The sequence below is a fragment of the Triturus cristatus genome, chromosome 5_1, assembly GCF_964204655.1.
Source record: "Triturus cristatus chromosome 5_1, aTriCri1.1, whole genome shotgun sequence".
In the NCBI taxonomy this organism is placed as follows: Eukaryota; Metazoa; Chordata; class Amphibia; order Caudata; family Salamandridae; genus Triturus; species Triturus cristatus.
The window spans coordinates 709382089-709401687 of NC_140587.1; positions in this window are offsets into that span (position 1 = coordinate 709382089).

A 19599-nucleotide genomic window follows, 5' to 3' on the forward strand; every position below is an offset into this window, starting at 1 on the left:
GTTCATCTTTAAAGTCCAAAAAGGCTCTGGTCAAAGGAGAGTCCAGTAGTGTGGTATGCCTTCTTGATTTGACCAAACACCAGAAAGCCACTCTTAAATCTGTTTTTGTTGGAATAACAGTAGATTCCGGGGAAAACCAGAGGTCTCTCATGCCCATGTCAATAAGGAGGTTTTTAATGGTTTTTAGCCATGAAATCTTATTATAATAATCCAACCCCCTTACTTCAAGAAGAGCCTTGGAAAAGTGGACTAATTCCTGGTTAGACCACAACCTTCTCCAGAAATACAACATTTTTAGCTTAACGACATCCTCAATGGGATTACAGCCAAGATCAAACAGTAGGGGAATTCGTGGGGTCGATTGTGGGAGGCCAACTAGTGATCTAAAGAATTTATTCTGGGCCAGTATTAGGTCGGACAAGTTACAATTGCCCCAGATTTCTGCACCGTAAAGAACGGCTGGAGCTATTTTCGTTGAGTACAACTTGATTACTGGGGCTATAGGTTTGCTGAGAGATAACCTGTGTTCTCTTAATAGAGCTCCCGCCAGCTGTGAGTGTTTCAAGGCCAAGAGCTTCATCTGGGGGGCCCAGCTCATTTTTCGCCAATGGTAATGCCCAAGTATGTAAAGACCTTGGCCTGTTCTAGTGGCTTCCCCCCCATAGAGACTTTAGCCGAAACATCACCTGCCCCATGGAGGACCATAAATTTTGTTTTGTCCACATTAATCTCTAACTCATGTTCGCTGCAAAAAGCCTCAAAACGAGATAACGCCCGTTGTAATCCCTGACGAGTTTTGGATAATATCAGGGTGTCATCAGCGAACATGAGTAGAGGTACCCTTTGTCCATCCAATTTAGGTGCGTCAGTGGGGTGGTCCTCAAAGTAGTGTACTACCCCATTGATAAACAACGAAAACAGTGAAGGGGCCAGGACACACCCCTGTCGGACTCCCTTCTCGACCTTAAATCTTTTAGTGACTTCACCTGGTTTCCCCCACCGGACCTGGGCATAATTAGAACTGTGGAGCTTAACCACAAAGTCAACTAACTCCCTGGGCATCCCTAACCTTAATAAAACTTCCCATAATTTTGGTCTTGGGACAAGATCGAATGCGGATTTTAGGTCCACAAAAGCTGCAAAAATGAGGCCCTTGCCCAACAGGACCTCCTTCCAGTAAATTAAAACAAATTTAAAAACCTGGTCCAATGTCCCCATGCGTGCCCGGAACCCAACTTGGAGAATAGATAAAATCTTGTTATCAATCCAGCTATGTATTCTACCTAAAATGACACGAGCAATGATTTTTTGCAATGCGTCAATAAGGCTAATTGGCCTGTAATTTCCTGGTGCAGCGCGGTCTCCTTTTTTAAAGATCGGTATTATTTCGGCGCCGGACCAGGATTCGGGGAAAGGAGTTCCCCCAGCCAGAGAATTCATTAGGTTGGTAATATAGGGGACCCAAAGATCATTATCCTGTCTGAACAGGTCTGCTGGAATGCAGTCTGGACCGGGGGCTTTGCCACTTGGTATGTTTTTCAGAACCGCTTCGATCTCCTTGGTGCTAAATCTTAATGGGACCTCTATATTTATTTGTGGAATAGCGGGACTAGGGGTTCGTACTGAGCCCTGTTGATATTGTGCCTCGAAATGGGCAACCCAGCAATCTGGTTCCACATTGTTGTTTGGGACTAGAGGCCTTTGTCCATCTCCCCGCCTTATTAGGTCCCAAAAATGGGACATGTTCCTGCCTTTACAGGCTTCCAGCAGGTCCTTCCAGCGACCCTCATCCCACTCTTTTTTTGCTTGTTTTAGGGTGGATTTAAACTTTATCCGTGCCTGCTTGATCAATACATAGGACCTAGATTTAATTGCAGACAAGAGGGCTTTATGGGTGGACCTACAGTGAACGTTATACCATGAAATGGGCTCGTGTTTCTTATTACTCCCCATGGGTTTTGTGTTAATAAAGTAGATCTTAAGCCTATTTATAAGGTCCGAGTGGATCTGTGGCAATTTGTCATTGAGGGACTCTTGTGTGTTACAGGTGTTTATTTCACCCAATGCACTTGTTATCAAAGCCCTAACTCCTAGCACCTTGGACTCGTCCAGTGCCACCTTATCCCATTTGACCCGCCTAAAGTCATTACCAATTATTAATGGAACACCACTTTTTGTTGGATTCTCTCTAATCTGTTGAGCATATCCCTGGATATCCATTGTCAGGATCAGTGGATTGTGATCACTTTCAGGCCGAATTTGTATGACCATGTCAGACACGATGTGCCAGATTTCCAAGTTAACTAAGATGTGGTCAATTCTGCTTTTCGTTCGACCATTATTAAAGGTCGGTGCTCCCTGGGCATCAGATTTTGTTCTGCCATTCACTGCCCTGAGACCCCGTTCCAGACACATCCCCTTAAGCTGTAGCGCTGCCTCTGTCCATTTCTTTATAGGTTGGGAGGTTAGCAGGGGGACGCCCCAAAGGGCATCCTCCTCCTCGCTCAGCCTACCATCATCACCATCCAGGGGTTCAAAACTTGTATTGAAGTCCCCCAGGATGATCAGATTGTTTTTGATGGAGCCTTCCGCAAAAAGGGATTCCAGTACTGTAATGGTCTGGGAGCTCTTACCACCCGCTTGTCCCCTGGCATATACATTAACTAAGGATAGTGTTGGCCCGTTCTGGAATTTAAGTTTAATTGCCAGGATATCCGGGTTGTCAATAGGGATTTCTTCGATAGAAACCCCATGGGTTTGCCTGACCCAAAACGTCAGGCCCCCTACCGGTCTACCCCTGGGCCCCTTTCTCGCGGGTCTTGAGAAATTCAAGTATCCAACATTATATATATTCTCCACGGCCCATGTTTCCTGGAAAGCCCACATGTCCACTTCATTAACTAAGGATACCCAGTCAGCTATGGCAACCTTAGATTCCAGGCCGGCAATGTTCCAGGAGGCAATGGCCATGGAATCTCTTGGGACCAAGTTAGTCGAGTTCCCGGCAGCAATTGGATGCACAACGGGGTGTCTATCAGGGCTTGTTTGCGATAAATGGATTGCCCTAGATTGATCGTCAGGCTTTGAGCGTAGAGGTTGGTTGCTTATTCGAGCCTCTACGGTGGTGTTATTTACACCTTCCATATGAACTCCTGAACCACCCGTTCTTTGTCAATCTATATCTTCGAGGGAAGACAGTGCCTCAAAGCGATTGTTGGATTCGAAACGTTGCTCGGGGCCTGATGTGGCTCCCCTAAGGGTTAGGTCGCTTCTTTGTTGTCTTCCTATGTCCTGTTTGTAAAAGTACCCTAATGGCAATACACAGATTGATGACCAATCGCTTGGTGCATATCCAACGGAATCAAGGATATCATAAACCAGTTCAGGTGACCCAAAACTTAGAACCACACAATCCCCAGCGATAGATTTTTCAGAGTGACCAACCCAATCAATCCTTCTAACCATTTTGAAGTCCCTGTATAGCCTATTGCCAATATTTGTCATTTTGTTCAAATAGTGCAGGGCTTTGTTCTTAAGGGACGTCCAGTGCTCTTGTGTGTTTTGTGGTAATATGGGCACGTTTGCCAAGATAATAGTATATGGGGTTGCTTGGGGTGGCAGGTGAAGAAAGGGGCACTTAGGATGGTCACCTGTCTTGTTATTGGTAGCCTGCCCTCGAGACTTCATAAGAGTCGAAGTTCCGTTGTTCGATCAGTAATATCACAAAAAGGCATAATGACTTTTCCAGAATCCACCTCCCCTTCTATTACTGATAGATTAGATATGACAAGTGTACGGATTGTGTCAGATGATTTCTCAACATTGTGGTTCTTTTTAGCAGACTTGCAAACCCTGGCATAATGTCCCTTAACCCCACAGTTCAAACAAATTGCGTCTTTAGCATAACAGTTGGGAAAACTCGAGGAATGAGAAAAACTCCCACACCTAAAACAACGTACTCTCTTAACATCAACATCACTTTTCTCTCGCTCAAAAATTCGTTGTTGACGAGGATCACGCTCACTACGTGCTTGAAAATCCTTGTCCTTATTATTTGTGAAGCGTGATTGAGTGTTTCGCCAGGCACTTTTATTCTTTGATCCCAACGACACTTTAGCAATCTCTTCTGAAAAATCATTCTCATCATCACACTCAGACATGGAGTGGACGTTAGTCTTATCTTCCTTCGCATTCTCACCATGAGATGGGTTACTGTCCACTTGGTCCTTCCTAATCTCTTTCACCCAAGAGGAAGTGTTTTCTATTCCTTCTACTATCGCAACAGCTTCAGTCAATGAGGGATTCTTAGAAAGTAACTTCCCTTGCTCCCTTGAACTATTGGTACATCTTACAAGCTGGTCTCTTACCAATGAATCTGATAAATCAGCAAAATCACATGTGCGTGCCAATGTTTTCAAAGCAGCAACGTACGTGCCAACCCTTTCTGTAGGACCTTGAACCCTTGTGAAGAATCTGTGACACTCTAAAACAACATTAATACGCGGTCCAAAATATTGTTCCAGCATCAACATAGACATTTCATACACATCTGATGGTTCTCCATCTCCACTGCCAATAGTCAAAGGATCCATGCTGTCATATGTATTTCTTCCCTCAACTCCTAAATTATGTAAAAGTATGGCTTGTTTCCTAACAGCAGAAAATTTTTCCCCCCCAATAGCCACTAGATATGAATCAAATAAGTTTCTCCATCGTTTCCAGGGAAGGAGAGGTTCTCCCTTCTCTGACAAAAATGCTGGGGGTTGTGACATGCTAGTGGAGGTAGCCATAGTCCAAAAGTTTTTCCAAAAACCAAAAAAAAAAAAAAGAATAAAGGCGATTAATAAGTCTAGGTTCAATGTCTCACCTTTATTGCTTAATTCGCAACCAATTTGGGTTGTTCGTGAGGTTGAGATGAATGTATCCAAAAAGAAATACAAAACGCGAACTCAGCGTTTTATCCCAATCCAAAATGGCCGCTCAAATAACGTGACGCTACGTCAGCGTCAGCGTCTAACTGCGAGCGCGAAGGAACGATGCGCGAAAGAACGATGCATTCGAAGGAAACAACGCGCGCGTTGGTGCTCGCGAGCAGTTTGAATCAAAGTAAGTAGGCAACGGTTACCCAAGTCTTTGAACTACTTACTTACTTCGAAAATTGAAATGTTTCACGATCTTGAGTTGAATAACACACAGTTGAAATTGTGCCCGTTCCGTTCCTCAAGTCGTCTTTAAAATCTGCAATGTAAAATCCAATTCAAATCCAAATGGGTTCGTAGGGGAATCGGTGGTTGTGGCTTGTCCCCCATCAAGATAGTCAGTAGTCGCTCGTCGCTTGTCGCTCGTCACCTGTAATAAATCCAAAGTACTTTCTAAGATGAGGTAGAAAGGCTTTATTTGTACAACCACCGACAGAACTCTTCAGCAGGTCATATCTTCAACGCCTCCTTTGCCAGAATGCCGATCTCTTACAGAACCATGAGATCTGCATTCTGTCACCAGGACAACCCCAAGCTTCCAACATAAACCACATATACAAGCAAATTACAACATCCATGTTTGGAGGTAAGGCAGCAAGGGTTGCAATATTCACCCCACCCAGGGACACTAAGGTTGCTTCCACCACCTGACTACCCCTCTCTGGGGCACCACTCTCCACCCCTACACTGACACTGGCAATCCCTGTGGATGGCCCCTTAGGGGGGAGCTTCTTGGCGCAGACAGCATCTCCCTGTTTGTGCCCTGGCTGGTTACAGTCAAAGCACTTACCCACCTTTGAGGGATCAAAGAACCTACCATTCTTTCCCTGATACCCCCTCCCGTTGAATTTGGGTTGGCTCGGGGGCCCCCCCTCCTTGTGCAGGTTTTTGTGGGTCTTTGGAGGACTCTTGGTTTTGACCTTCCTTTCCCTGGGCTTTCCCCTGGGGAGGGACCTGTCCTCCTTTCTTCTGGTCACCCCCCTGGTGCTGAATGGAAACCCGGGTTCTCACCCACTCATCAGCTGCTTCTCCCAGCTCTCTGGGGTCTGTCAGTTTAGAGTCCACTAGATACTGGCGTAACTTCTCTTCTGCGCAATGAGTCACAATATGTTCTTTCAATAACAAATTATACAATCTCTCATATGAGCCAACTGTGTTACCAACAATCCAGCCTTCCAGTGCCTTCACTGAAATGTCCACAAAGTCTACCCAAGACTTTGAACTTAATTTCTGGGTGCCTCTAAACTTCACCCTGTACTGCTCTGGAGTCAGACCAAATCTCTTGACTAAGCATGCCTTCATCTGCTGGTATGATTCTGCATCTTCTCCCTTCAGGGTCAGGAGCCTATCCCTCCCAGCTACTGGAATCAACTCCCACAGGAGTGCACCCCAATACCTAGAGTGGAACCTACTCATTTTAAGGGCCCTCTCAAAAGCTGCTAGCCACTTGTCAATGTCATCCCCCTCAGTGTACTTAGGTACTATGCCCTTGGGAAGTTTAGGTTCAAATCTACCACCCCTGGACATCTCAACATCTTCACTTTCGCTGCCACCATTCCTCTCCTCCTCCTCCCTCTCCCATCTTCTCTTAGCCAGTTCGAATTTCTCCTTCTCCAAGGCAATCAGCTCTAATTGATCCTGACGCTGTCTCTCTGCAAGGGACAGTAGTGGTACCTGAGTAAGGGACCCTTCCCCCCTCCCACCACCTGGAATCATATGGCTAACAATAGAAAAAATGGAAGAGGCATCATCCTCACCTCCCTCTGGGGTGAGGTTGGGGGACTCACCCTCCACCCACCCCCCCCCCTTGCGTCTCCTCAGCTACCCCAGCCCAGGCCGTTAGGGACTTAAGCAATGCTGTCTTCTTAATCTTGTTGGAAGCAGGCAGCCACCTAAGCCTACACTGTACCCTAAGATCACCCACTGCGAACTGGGACAGTTTAGCCAGGTACAGCTCCATGGGTCCCTAGTTTTGGGTCACAATAACTAGGCAATTTGCAATTTCAAAAACTTTATTTCGACAATTAAGTCATAAAAGTAACATACATCAGCCGTCAATATCAACAGAAGTTCAAACAATATCAGTTTTCAGCAAAGAATCAGGACGGAGGTTACACTAATCACAATTTAAAATAAACAATATTAAGACTTGTATATACATTCAGCTAGACACATTTCATATCTAGATATCAGTGTTTAGTGCTCTTCATCATAAATCTGTCGGGCAACAAGGTATGATAGTCAAGATATCTATATATATAATAATGAATTAGTGAATAAAAAAAATGAATATAAGAATTAAATGATTACATTTGGGTACCTATTCATTAAATACTTTCGTAAGGTTCTGCCTGGACCGTATTATCCAAGCCCACTTTATAAATTTAGCCATTGCTATTGCAATAATCGGGCTTGGGTCTGTACACAAAATTCTTAATGCCTCCTCGTGCTTTCTGGTGCCTATAAACCGACAAACGGGTAACACCCATTTTCTACGTGGAAGCACGTAAAGGGGACAAAAGAACAAAAAGTGACTCAAGGATTCGGGCATATCTCTACAATTGGGACATTTGTCCGTTGATCCTTTTGTCCATTTTGATGTAAATATACGAATGGGAAGGGTACCTATCCTGAACTGGAAATAGAATTTACGATCGGATGGAATTTCGATCAATCCCCAGTATAGTTCAAGTCTAGGGTAGGCCTTAAATTCTAGAAATCTGGCTGTTAGTTGCGATGTACTCCCTTTGGAAGCTACTTCCATAGCGATCATTTCCCAGTACATGTTTTTCAAATATTCTTTTGAAGGGAAGACCGCATTTTGGGGGTCATCCCATAACTTATTCAATCCTAGTCTATAGAGTAATAATTTGATAGACCTCAGCCAGTCTATTTTACGAGAGATATCTTTCTCCATTATTTCCTTTAAGCCCCGGGCATAGTGTTTGAGCTCCTCAGTCGACCAGACCCTACGCCAATACAACAATGGCCGCAAATTAGCGGTATCTTGTAAGGTTTTCAAACCAAGGTCCCAAAAAAGAGGTAATAAAGGAGTGCTTTGAGGCACGCCAACAACTTTTCGAATAAACGCACTCTCCATAACATTCAGACGGTTTTGATTATTGCCATACCCCCATAACTCTGACCCATATAGAGATGAGCTTCGGACCTTCATTGAATAGATTTCAAGGAGTGGGCCTATTGGCTGTGTTTTTGAGGATTTAAATCTCTTCAGGAGGATGCCTGCCTGTTGCTGGAACTTCAAGATGGATAAATCTAAATGGCTGTTCCAATACATGTTCTTCTGCAACGTGACTCCTAAGTAAGTAAATGCATCGACCTGCTCCAAGGGCGAGCCGTTCAAAGAGATTACACCATTAAAGGGTTTGTAAGATCTACACGGGTTAGGGCCATTGAGAACCATAAACTTGGTCTTGGAAACGTTTATTTCCAGTCCACGCAGCAAGCAAAACTCTTCGAAGCGTCGGAGGGTGAGCTGCAGGCCACTCGGAGTTTTAGAAATCAGCAACGTATCGTCGGCGAACATGAGGACTGGGATTCGAGTACCAACCATAGCCGGTGCATCCGAGGGGACCCGGGCGAGGAACTCGGCTACCCCGTTCACGAAGAGCGAGAACAGGGTCGGTGCCAAAACACATCCCTGCCGGACTCCCCGCTCCACGGGGAAGCACTCCGTTACCTCACCCTGACGACCCCATCGGACCCGAGCAAAATTGTCCTCATGTAGGCGGACGATTAATGCCAGCAACTCCGGCGCCATCCCCAGCCCCTCCAATACCTGCCAGAGCTTGCTACGTGGAACCAAATCAAAGGCCGCCCGCAGATCGACAAACACGGCATACAAAACCCCTCTTTCTAAGACCACCGTCCTCCAGTAGAGGACAATGAACCTAAAGATCTGATCTATGGTGCTGGTTTTTGGGCGAAAACCAGCCTGGAGGGGACTTAGAACGTTACTAGCCTCCATCCAGGTCTGGATCCTGCCCAGGACCAGACGTCCCATGATTTTTTGCATAGCATCAATCAAACTAATGGGTCTATAGTTGCTGGCCAGCGATTTGTCCCCTTTCTTGTATATCGGGACAATCTCAGCACCTTTCCAAGAATGGGGGATCGGCATTCCCTGCGCTATTGCTTTGGCTAAGTGTGTAATGTATGAACTCCATCTTTGTCTGTCATGCAGGAATAGATCGGCCGGAATACAATCCATGCCAGGAGCACGACCCTGGGTGACCATGTCAAGTGCGATGCCAACCTCCTCTGTACTGAACACAGGACTGTTGTAGAACAACCTCTCCTGGAGAAACGTACTAACATCCACATCACCTTTTGAGTATTGCGGCTTAAAACTTTTTACCCAGGAACTCTGGGGAACGTAGTTATGGGGGCTGTCAGTAATTTCGCCCTTCTTCCATTTAAAGATGTTCCAGAATTTTTTCTGGTTTTTATCTGTACATGCTGCTTTTAAGTCTTGCCACTCACACTCCTCCCATTCCTTTTTTGCTTTCCATTGGGCCTTTCTATAAAAACTACGGGCTATTTTAATCTTAGTTGGTTCTTTTGTTTTAAGTGCAAGTCCCAGATTTCTATGGGCTTGTTTACAGGAGGCATTATACCAATCCTCCTGTTTAATTCTCGCAGCTTGTTTTCCCAAGAAAGGCCTACAGAAACAGGATTTGAGTTTGGCAAATAGTTTTTCATGTATATTACCAAAAGCGGCTAAGGGATGGCTATTATGACCCACCGCCCTTATCGACATCAGAGCCTCTTCGACATAGATCTCAATGCGGTCTATAAGATCAGGGTGCTCTACTATATTATTCCACTTAAGGTGGCGTTCATCATTTGCTAGAGCATCAGCTGGACCTATCATTTCTGCAACTCGGTCCCTATTATATCCCGTCCCAAAATTAAAAGTAGCAACTAGTGGATTATGGTCGCTTTCGATCCGTATCTTAACCTCCATATCCACGAGGGTATGCCACATCTCCAGGTGGACCAAGATATAATCTATATTACTTGCCCTGATACCATTGTTGAACGTCTTGGTACATGTCCTATCAGATGCGGTTCTGCCATTGGCCGCCCTCAATTGGTTGCCTAGGCAGAACCCTTTCATGTACAGAGCTGCCTCAGTCCACTTACTTACTATCTTTGTCTCGAGCTGTGGGACACCCCATCTTAGGTCCTCTTCCTCAGTTAAAAGCATATCTTGAGGCCCTAATGGCTCAAAAGTCGTGTTAAAATCTCCGGCAATCAATGGGAGCACATCATCAGGGCTAGATTCCACTAGAGTGCTCAACACTGATATCACCTCAGATTTTTTTCCGCCTGGTAAGCCCCTAGCATATACATTGTATATATCGATCTTGAATTTTAGCGGGCAAGTCAACCTAATACCTAGAATATCGTCATTCTGGGTTAAAATAGGTTGGATATTACACTCCAAGCTTTGTTTCACCCAGATGACCAGGCCTCCTACTGGCCGACCCTTAGGCCTTTTTCCCGCTGGGACAAAAAAATTCAAGTAGCCCAACATAAATACAGGCTCTAGCGACCATGTCTCCTGAAAAAGACAGATATCATGCTTGCAAATGAAGTCTGCCCAGGCTGGGGACGATAGTTTTGATCCCACGCCCGCCACATTCCAAGATAAAAACGATACATGCCCCATTAGACTAGTTTCCACTGCAATGCTCCCAAAGACTGATATTTGGGAAGGGACTACATCTGGTAAAGAGCATGGTAGATCCTTGATACTTGGGGTTTCCATTTGATGCACTACTTGTTGGTCTCGATCCCTGTCCCCAATAGGATTTATTTGAGCAGGGAGCATGTCAACCATACCTTCACCCACAGTTCTAGGCTGTTCTCGTTTCTTTAGGCCTTCTTCTGTTTCGAAAGCTACATAAGACTCTACATAATTATCCCCTGCCAATAGAACTGTATATAACATGTCGCAATTAGAATGTCCTCTGGCACTAGTCAGTCAGTCACAATCCGCTAGCCCAGATAGTACATCAAATCTATTGATAGATCTTATATCCTCAAGGGTACTACCTTTTGACAAGGGATTTCCAGGTATAAGCCCACCTAAGGGCAGAGACATGGGTGCATAGAAATAAGACAGTGGCATTGTGTTTATTAGGGATAGATGGTCATTCTGCGGCCAAGAGCAGATGTGTTCCACACAACGCCTGTCTCTAAAATTAATGACTATACAATCCCCCTTTAGCATTTTAGGTCTCTTACCCACCCAATTTACTCTTCTAGCGAATAAAATTTCCGCACACATATGGGGCGGTAGTGGTCGCTTAACGTTTAACCAAAATGTACATTTATTCTTTAGGTCCCAATAAGATTCCCTTGCTCCATTCTCCAACGGTGGGACCCCTGTTAAGATCACCACGTAAGGAGCTGCTTCGGGTGGGAGGTGTAGATCAGTTAAGCCAGGCGAGGACTGCACTGAGGTTTGGGCAGATGGGGGCTGCTTATCTTTACTGACACTACCTACCCCACCTCTATTGGTTTCGACTCGGGTGGGAAGATGATCATCTCTAACCCGACTTTCAATAACTAAGGGGGGATGGGGTTCCTGGGGAGTAGGAAGATTATTTTTCGCAGTGCCGCTTGCTGATTTGTTAGTAGTGGTAATAGTCTCAGTAGATAGACCCATAACACTAAGACACTCTTTTTGCTGACCCTGGGCCAGTCTGCCACCCCGTGGTTGAGCCGAGGCAAGTGACAGTTCCATGCATACAAGCCTACTTTCAATAGAGCCCAACCTTTTATAAATCGGGTCACATAATTTTTTAACTGTACTTTCCAATTTACTCCAAAATGACGGTGTATCAATTGCTTCCATACATGTTGACCCCGAAGATGGTGTTTGATTTGGCCTTACATCAGAGGTTTTAGGGCATGGGGCTAAGTTCTTCTTTGCAGCAGAAACAGGGACGGGGCCTAACTTTACATTCTTGCCAGCGGCTGTCTTTTTGTTTCCCCTGCAATTTTTTTTCAGGGTAGGGGCTAATTATTGTTGGGCGGAAACCACTTTTACATTACTGGCTGAACGAGTCTTAATACTTGACACAGGCTTGGTCATTAAAACCACATTATCAATATTCGTAACGTCGACAATTTCATCCGACGTGCCAGTCAAGGAAGGAGAGCATATCAATATTTCATCATTTTTATCCTCGATCAGCAAGGATGTAGAGCCCAAAGAATCTGACCTGACTGGTTGGCAGCATGGTGGCGATCTTACGTTGGCCATATTTCCCAAGGAGGACCTCTTGTCACACAAAATGTCTAAAGATAATCTTTTCTCTGTTAATTCAATGTCTTTGGCAAGCGCTGACTGTACTCGCACCAGGAAGTTATCTAAAGTTCCCATTAGTGCGCCCCCTGTAGATTGCATAGTAATGCCGTCCCTTTTGGCCATTTTATCCTTTACTTGATATATAAACTGATAACCTCGGTCAGCAGATATCCCGCTGACTTGCAGGCAATTGACCGCAGCCTATATACTATAACAAGGCAAATGAATTTAGTCAATGGATGTTAGTAGAGGGTCCCGTTCCGTTCTCAAACGATCTCGGACGGGCTCAGACGGGCCCGCCCTTGGCCCGGGCTTAGCCCCGGACTGCGCCCCGCACGCGTCCCGCTATCGCGAGACCGGGTAAAAGTTATATAGGCCGGGGGAGGAGCGGGAAGTGGAACCAGGTGCAGGTGATCAGGAATGAAGGATGCACCCTGGTCCTCGCAGTCCCGTAAATAGATGTTCAAAGTTAAAAGCCCCGTGCCTTTTAAAATAGATGCGTGTTGTGCTCACCAGCGACCGTTTTCAGAGAGAGTTCAAGCCCATCCGGTGTCTGTGGCAAAGTCCTGCGCCTACGAGCGGCTCCCGCGAAGCGGGGGCCGCGAGGCGTGAAGTACTGGCCGGGGGAGGAGCGGGAAGAGGAACCAGGTGCAGGTGATCAGGAATGAAGGATGCACCCTGGTCCTCGCAGTCCCGTAAATAGATGTTCAAAGTTAAAAGCCCCGTGCCTTTTAAAATAGATGCGTGTTGTGCTCACCAGCGACCGTTTTCAGAGAGAGTTCAAGCCCATCCGGTGTCTGTGGCAAAGTCCTGCGCCTACGAGCGGCTCCCGCGAAGCGGGGGACGCGAGGCGTGAAGTACTGGCCGGGGGAGGAGCGGGAAGAGGAACCAGGTGCAGGTGATCAGGAATGAAGGATGCACCCTGGTCCTCGCAGTCCCGTAAATAGATGTTCAAAGTTAAAAGCCCCGTGCCTTTTAAAATAGATGCGTGTTGTGCTCACCAGCGACCGTTTTTTAGAGAGAGTTCAAGCCCATCCGGTGTCTGTGGCAAAGTCCTGCGCCTACGAGCGGCACCCACAATAACTAGGCACAACAGACTTAGAACAATTTGGAAAAATCAAAACAATGGATTAAAACCAGTTTAGTCCAAATTCCAAAAATCAAACTCAAAAGTTTTGTTCTAAGGCAATTTAGAGGATTTTTACAATCTCAATTCACTTTACTGAAAGGTGTACGCTTTAAATGCAAGTCCTCATCCACACGGCTGAGCACCAAATGTTGGAAAGTGGGTTATTGGTAGGGGCAAATGTAGGTCTGTCACTGGCAATAAGGCCACTAACACATGATAGGACCCAGCAGAGGTCTTAGAAAATTATTCCTATGCTCAACCCTTGGTAGCGTGGCTGCGAGCAGACAGGCTTAACTTCAAAGACAGGTATGTAAAGCATTCAAAAACACCATTTCAGTAAATAATTAAGACACAACACAAAATAAAAATCCAACACCAATTTATAAAAATATGTAATATTTTTATCTTTTAAATGACACCAAAATGAAAAAAAAACCAGAGATATGAATTTTTTAAGATTAGTCACTTTCTAGTGCTTAGAAACCAAGAGTGCCCCTTTTAGTCATTTCGTTTTCTCTGACAGGGACACACCTTTAGAAACTGTTCTGTATGGAGAATATCTCACCACTGTGCAGTGCCCCTTTCTCCAGCAGGCGGGTCCAGTTAGAACTCCTTCCTGAAGTTCTGCTTGCAGGTCCCAAAGTATCCAACACACAGTCCAAGGTTCTGGAATCTCCGAGAGGGTCCTTGAAAGTGTGAAACTTCAATTCCGCAATCCACTTGAACAAAACCCTTTCAAATCCACTGGTACTCCAGGCTGGGGATTCTTTGTGGGGATGTCCAGGTGAGCTCTGTTAACCTGTAGCTTGCAGGGAGTCTACTTCTTAGTCCTTTTGTAGCAAGGTAATCCACAGGGCTGCAGTTTTCAGATGGTGCAGTTTTCAGAGGTCAGGCCTTAGAAGTCTTTGCACAGCAGAACTTCGCAGCAGGGCACGTCTTGCTTCAGTAAGTTTCAAGCAGCAGATCTGGAGGGCTCTGCCCCTCTCAGATACTTATTCAAAATTCTCTGGGTCACCTCTGACCAATGAAAGCAGGGTAACTCCTTATAGTGATGACCACATCCTGCAGAGTGTGGAATTTTGTTGTCCCAGAGTGCATCATTCTTCCAAATCCATAATGGCTGATTTTCCAGCAAGGAGGTAAGAGCTGCCTAAACACACCCCCTGGGATGGCTTATTTCCATGGACTTTCCCCCTATCATCTGCACATACCTTACTTAAGCCTAGCCCTGACTCCTGGTCAAGAGTGTCAGAGTGAAACTGAAACCCTGGCCTCTCCTCTGCCTTTGAAGAGCATAGTTTACGACTCCACCTCCTGGCCTGGCATACCTATAGACCAGCACACTGCCCTCCCAGCAGAGTGGTTCTTTATCACCTCTTCAAAGCAGCCTGGCTAATCCACTTAACTCTGACCAATCAGGGCAGACCACTGGAAGGCTGAATTTGGACTTACAAACAAGAAAGTCTTATAACTTCTTGTATGTACACTTTAGGAGAAGTTCAACAATATAATATTGTTGGATTTACTACTACCATTCTGGGAAGTCTTTGAATGGTCCGGCTAGTCCTCTCCTATCAATATTTATTAATCATTAACTTCCTACCATGTTAACCTATGGGCTATGGGGTTTGCAATGGCGAAAATGACTTGGGCCAGTCTTCTAGCACCAGGGCTTATAAAAACATATTTTATAAGTATTTCCCTAATTTCTACAGGACCCCCCACCCCCTGTGCAACTAGGGGAGACTTTAGGGGTTCTGAATCTGTAGAAATATTGCAGATTCTCCTTTTACTGTGTTTCTAGTCTCAAAGTCGAATTTGACCAGCAATTTACTGTTTCAAAGCAGTCCTGGCACCCAGTGCTGCTTTTAAACTGACCTCAGGCTTCAGCACTGCACACATGCTCGTGCAGAAAAAGCTGCTGGCCTCTAAACTGCCATATCCCAGGGTACTGGGGACTTCTAGGTAGTTTCAATCCCCTGCCCTATTATATACTAGGGGCTTATGGGGTAGGTCATGCCAATTACAGGGGTACCCCACCATACCATAGTGTACCCTAGTGTATGCTGGGTGTTTTAACTGTATTCTAATGTGTTCCTTTCAGCTTGGAACTGGCCCTGGGCCTGGTTAGGCAGAGTCCAGGGTCTGTCAGAGTCAGTTACCACCAGTTCCAGTCAGCAAAAAGTTGGGGGGTGCCCAGGGCACAGGATGACTTTGCAACACTTTTTCATTGGAAAATCTTAAGCCTTGAATTCGCAAAAGTTGTTCCGATCTACCCAATAGATTAAGCTTAGTCAGTCTTCTTTTCTCTGTGTTCTATTTCCTTTTCTGGGGGATCAAAGACTTGAACCACTGACTCTGCTATGAGCAAAGACATACTTGAAGAACTTACATTGTATGACCCACCAAATAAAGTTGGTCCAAATTTCAGGGTTATTGGCTCCATTTGCTATCTATTACAATCATCTTTAGATACACCCATGAGTTTACAAACTCAGTGGATTATAGCATAATTTGATCTGAGATGGACCTTTCCTCATTAACCTTCTTGAATTAAATGCATGTGATTAGCCAAACTTGTGGAGTTTATCTCAAATGACGATCATCTGTGGAAAAGGATCACTTTTGTTTCTGGGCTCTATCCTGATGGATCTTAAACATGTTTACACGTGTTAAAGTGTCATCTATGAGGTATCTGTATTGGTAGTAACTCTGGTAGGGGCTGCAAATAAATCGTCTTCAAATCAGCCGTTTAGTATTCTTGTGTGCCAAATGTGAAAGGGCAAGAAGTTGTTTACTTATATGATCTTTTTTTTGATTTAATGAGGAATAATCAGTGGAGGGTATGTTCCACAACTGGTGGTGTTTTGTTACAAATTTTGGCTAAACAAACTTTAAATTTAAATCACCAGTTAGAAACTAATAGGCAGTGTTGGAGGGCGCAGAGTGGCAAGTGCAGGAGATGCAGGAGGTGACTTCACCACTCTCACACCGGATACAGACTGAAAACAGTGATTATCGGGTATTTCATTGGACTGTTTCTACAAATGGCAAGGACTGCCAAAAACGAATCCCTACCATATAGGCATTTACTAGGAGGGATTTGAATAAAAGGGATATTTATCCTGAGGAAGGCCACTGACCCAGTTGGGCATTGGTTTAAGGCTGAAACATGTTGGTATACACAGTTAGGGTAATAGGGATGTTGCTTCCCTGATATACCCTATTAATTTTTAATCCTGCCAAGGGGGCCCAGAATAAAATTACGGGGGTACCCTCATAGACCGTTTTAACTATTCTTTCTGCAATAGGGATCCATCTAAAAAAACCCTTTCAAACTATGTGCTCCTCCCTGAGGGCTGGCCTGCGCCAGTGTGTGTTAGCGGCCCTATGATGAAGCATGCCACTATATAGTAGGTGAGGGCAGTTTTAACAACCTAGTATGTTTTTTTTTCTCCATTTTGTTCGCCTAAGTTGGTGATATTTGACATAGTCCTTCTTGTGGAGTGAGCTTTATTGTGTGTTTGGGAGAGTGAGGGAAGACTCAATCTTTTGTGCCTTTCATTTTGTGTGTAGTGAGAAGCCAATAAGCTTCTGGGTACTACAGTTTTAATTCACTTAGATTGTGTTAGTTGATACAGGCAGACCTAATTTTGACTCTTCAGATTACTTTTTGTAGTTTGTTACCGAATATTTCACTCTCCCTGGTAAGGACTTTCATGCCGTGTTGGTTGAAGGGGACTTAAACTGTGCCCTACACTTGGTACTAAATAACTGCTCAAAAATAAATACGCTGCACCAGGCCACTACGTTTTGAAAAGATAAAGCAATGTGCAACAACCAACGGCGGACCACAATAGCCGCACTTCATCGGCAAGTTCCTCTTTTGATTGTCAGAAGGTAATGAGAGATGGTGTGCACATACAACTCCTGTACCTGCCGCTGTTAGGTGCAAACTGCAATGCAGAATAGAAACTGTATACACGTGGAGAGGTGCACTCCCAAGATGCATTTTCCAATAAGTAAGACTGAAAAATCCTTTACGTAAGGGAATCCTTTATTTTAAGCATCATCAGACAACAAGAGCTCCAGCCAACGCGTTTCGTTCAATAAAGATTGAACTTCATCAGGGCTGAAAAACTACAATATAATGACATAAATATACACATACACAACAATTGACACAGTGTTAATACATGTTTGGGAAAGAAAAAGATATAAAGGGACTGCAACAATGTGGGCACATTACATGAACATCCTCCGCTGGACTAGATAAAATCACTAACAGACATACTATAACAACCATGGTGATCCCCTTGCATTAAACACTCTATGTCATGCTCAATGATACATGGGGTACTGGGACCGATATTGAGCACATACTGCATGGGGGGTAATGGACATGAGTCTCACGAAAGACATGCATAAGTGAAAATTCACTGACAAGTGCTGAACATTAGAAAACCCAAGTGAAAGAAAGGAAAAATATCTAAGTATTTAAAATTAATGAAACACGTTCGAAAAGGCGTAGGTTTAAAAACAATAGGACAAAGGGGAAACTGTTCAAAGAAATATATAATGCATCTATGCTTTAAGGGGCCAATAGAGCGTATCAGTATAACCAAATGCAAGAAAAACTGACAGACTGTGCGAGTGCATCAACAAAGGTAATGATGCACACTGAAAGTGGTGATTGTACAAATACATACCAAAAAGTAGCTGAGAAATAATAGAGATCCGAAATTCCTGGTGCCCCAATGGTTGTGAGTCAAGTTAGGGACCGCCATGCGTCGATGTTCAATTTTGTCATCGCCGAAGACACGTGACAAGGAAAGTGCATAGTACTGCGTCCTGTGAGGGCCTCCTTGATAAGGGTCTGGTGTGTAACCTGTAATAAGCAGAAATATCATGTGTAAAAGTATATAAACACAGGGAATACCTAATGTGGAAAGACCGAGGAGATGAGAGTCAGGATGACCAGAAACGAAGAGAAAATATATATAACGCCATAGGTATACGGTGCCACAGTAAATCATGTGTAAAACTTAAGTAAACATACGGAATCCTTAAATGTGAACAGGCCGAGGAATAAATACAGAGTCTAAAGATGACCTGGAAAGGGGAAAGCTAAGCCATAGGTAAACGGTGAGATAGTTGACTAGAAACCGGCCTGGATGGTTAAACACAGTGTTGAGACCTCATGGGGGCCTGGTGGGAGACAGTGAAAAGCCGCTGTCTATACGTGACTCAACCTACGTGATAGTCCGCCACCCACATATGAAATCTGTGGACTGTTGATAATAAAACGTGACCTGTGCAAGCAGTGGTCTAAGTGGGGTAGAAAAAGTTGGGGAACTGTGGGCGGAGAATCAAAGGGCAGGAATAACTTGTGGATTGGCTCAGTGGGCGGAGTCAGAGGTGTGACGGAAGAGCAAAATATCCAAATTTGTAGTATTTGTTTCCCATTTCACTAACTAGTTACAGTTTATTACATTATTTCATTTAACTAATGGATACCGATGTTTATTTAGGGTTTAATATGAGTTATTGACATTAAAATACACTCACAAAGTGGGATTCGTTTCCAATCACAGAATGTCCCAAATATCCTTAAAAGTGAAATCGCAAGCCATTTGTCTTCCAGCCATTGAGTTTGTCATCCGCACTTCTCCTACCTTTTTCCACAAGAGCAGTTCAAACATGAATGGCAAAATATCCTAGTTTGCAAATGTTTTCCACATAATTAAGGCTCTGCCATATTTGCCACATAATACATCATCTGCTGCATAATCTGACTATTTCAACTAATGAATTGTTTATAGCTCAAACGGATCAAAAGTTAGGAACAAATGTGACTTGTGCTGCTGTGAAGTGGAGGGCCCTTTGTAAAGGTTGACTGGTCACCTTTCTCACTGCTGTGATTGTATGTTCCACTGGTACTAATAAGGACAAATCTTTGCAGAGACTGTTAGCATGTGTAAAATGTCAAAATAATAAAGTATCAGAAAATGTACAGCACCACTAATACCAGTGTAGGATGCCAGAGCACTTTACATCACACATATTACACAGAGACAATAAATCATACGTGTGGAAATCACTGTATAGGAAATGTTACATAACACAAAGGAAATACCATGGTTGGGGGT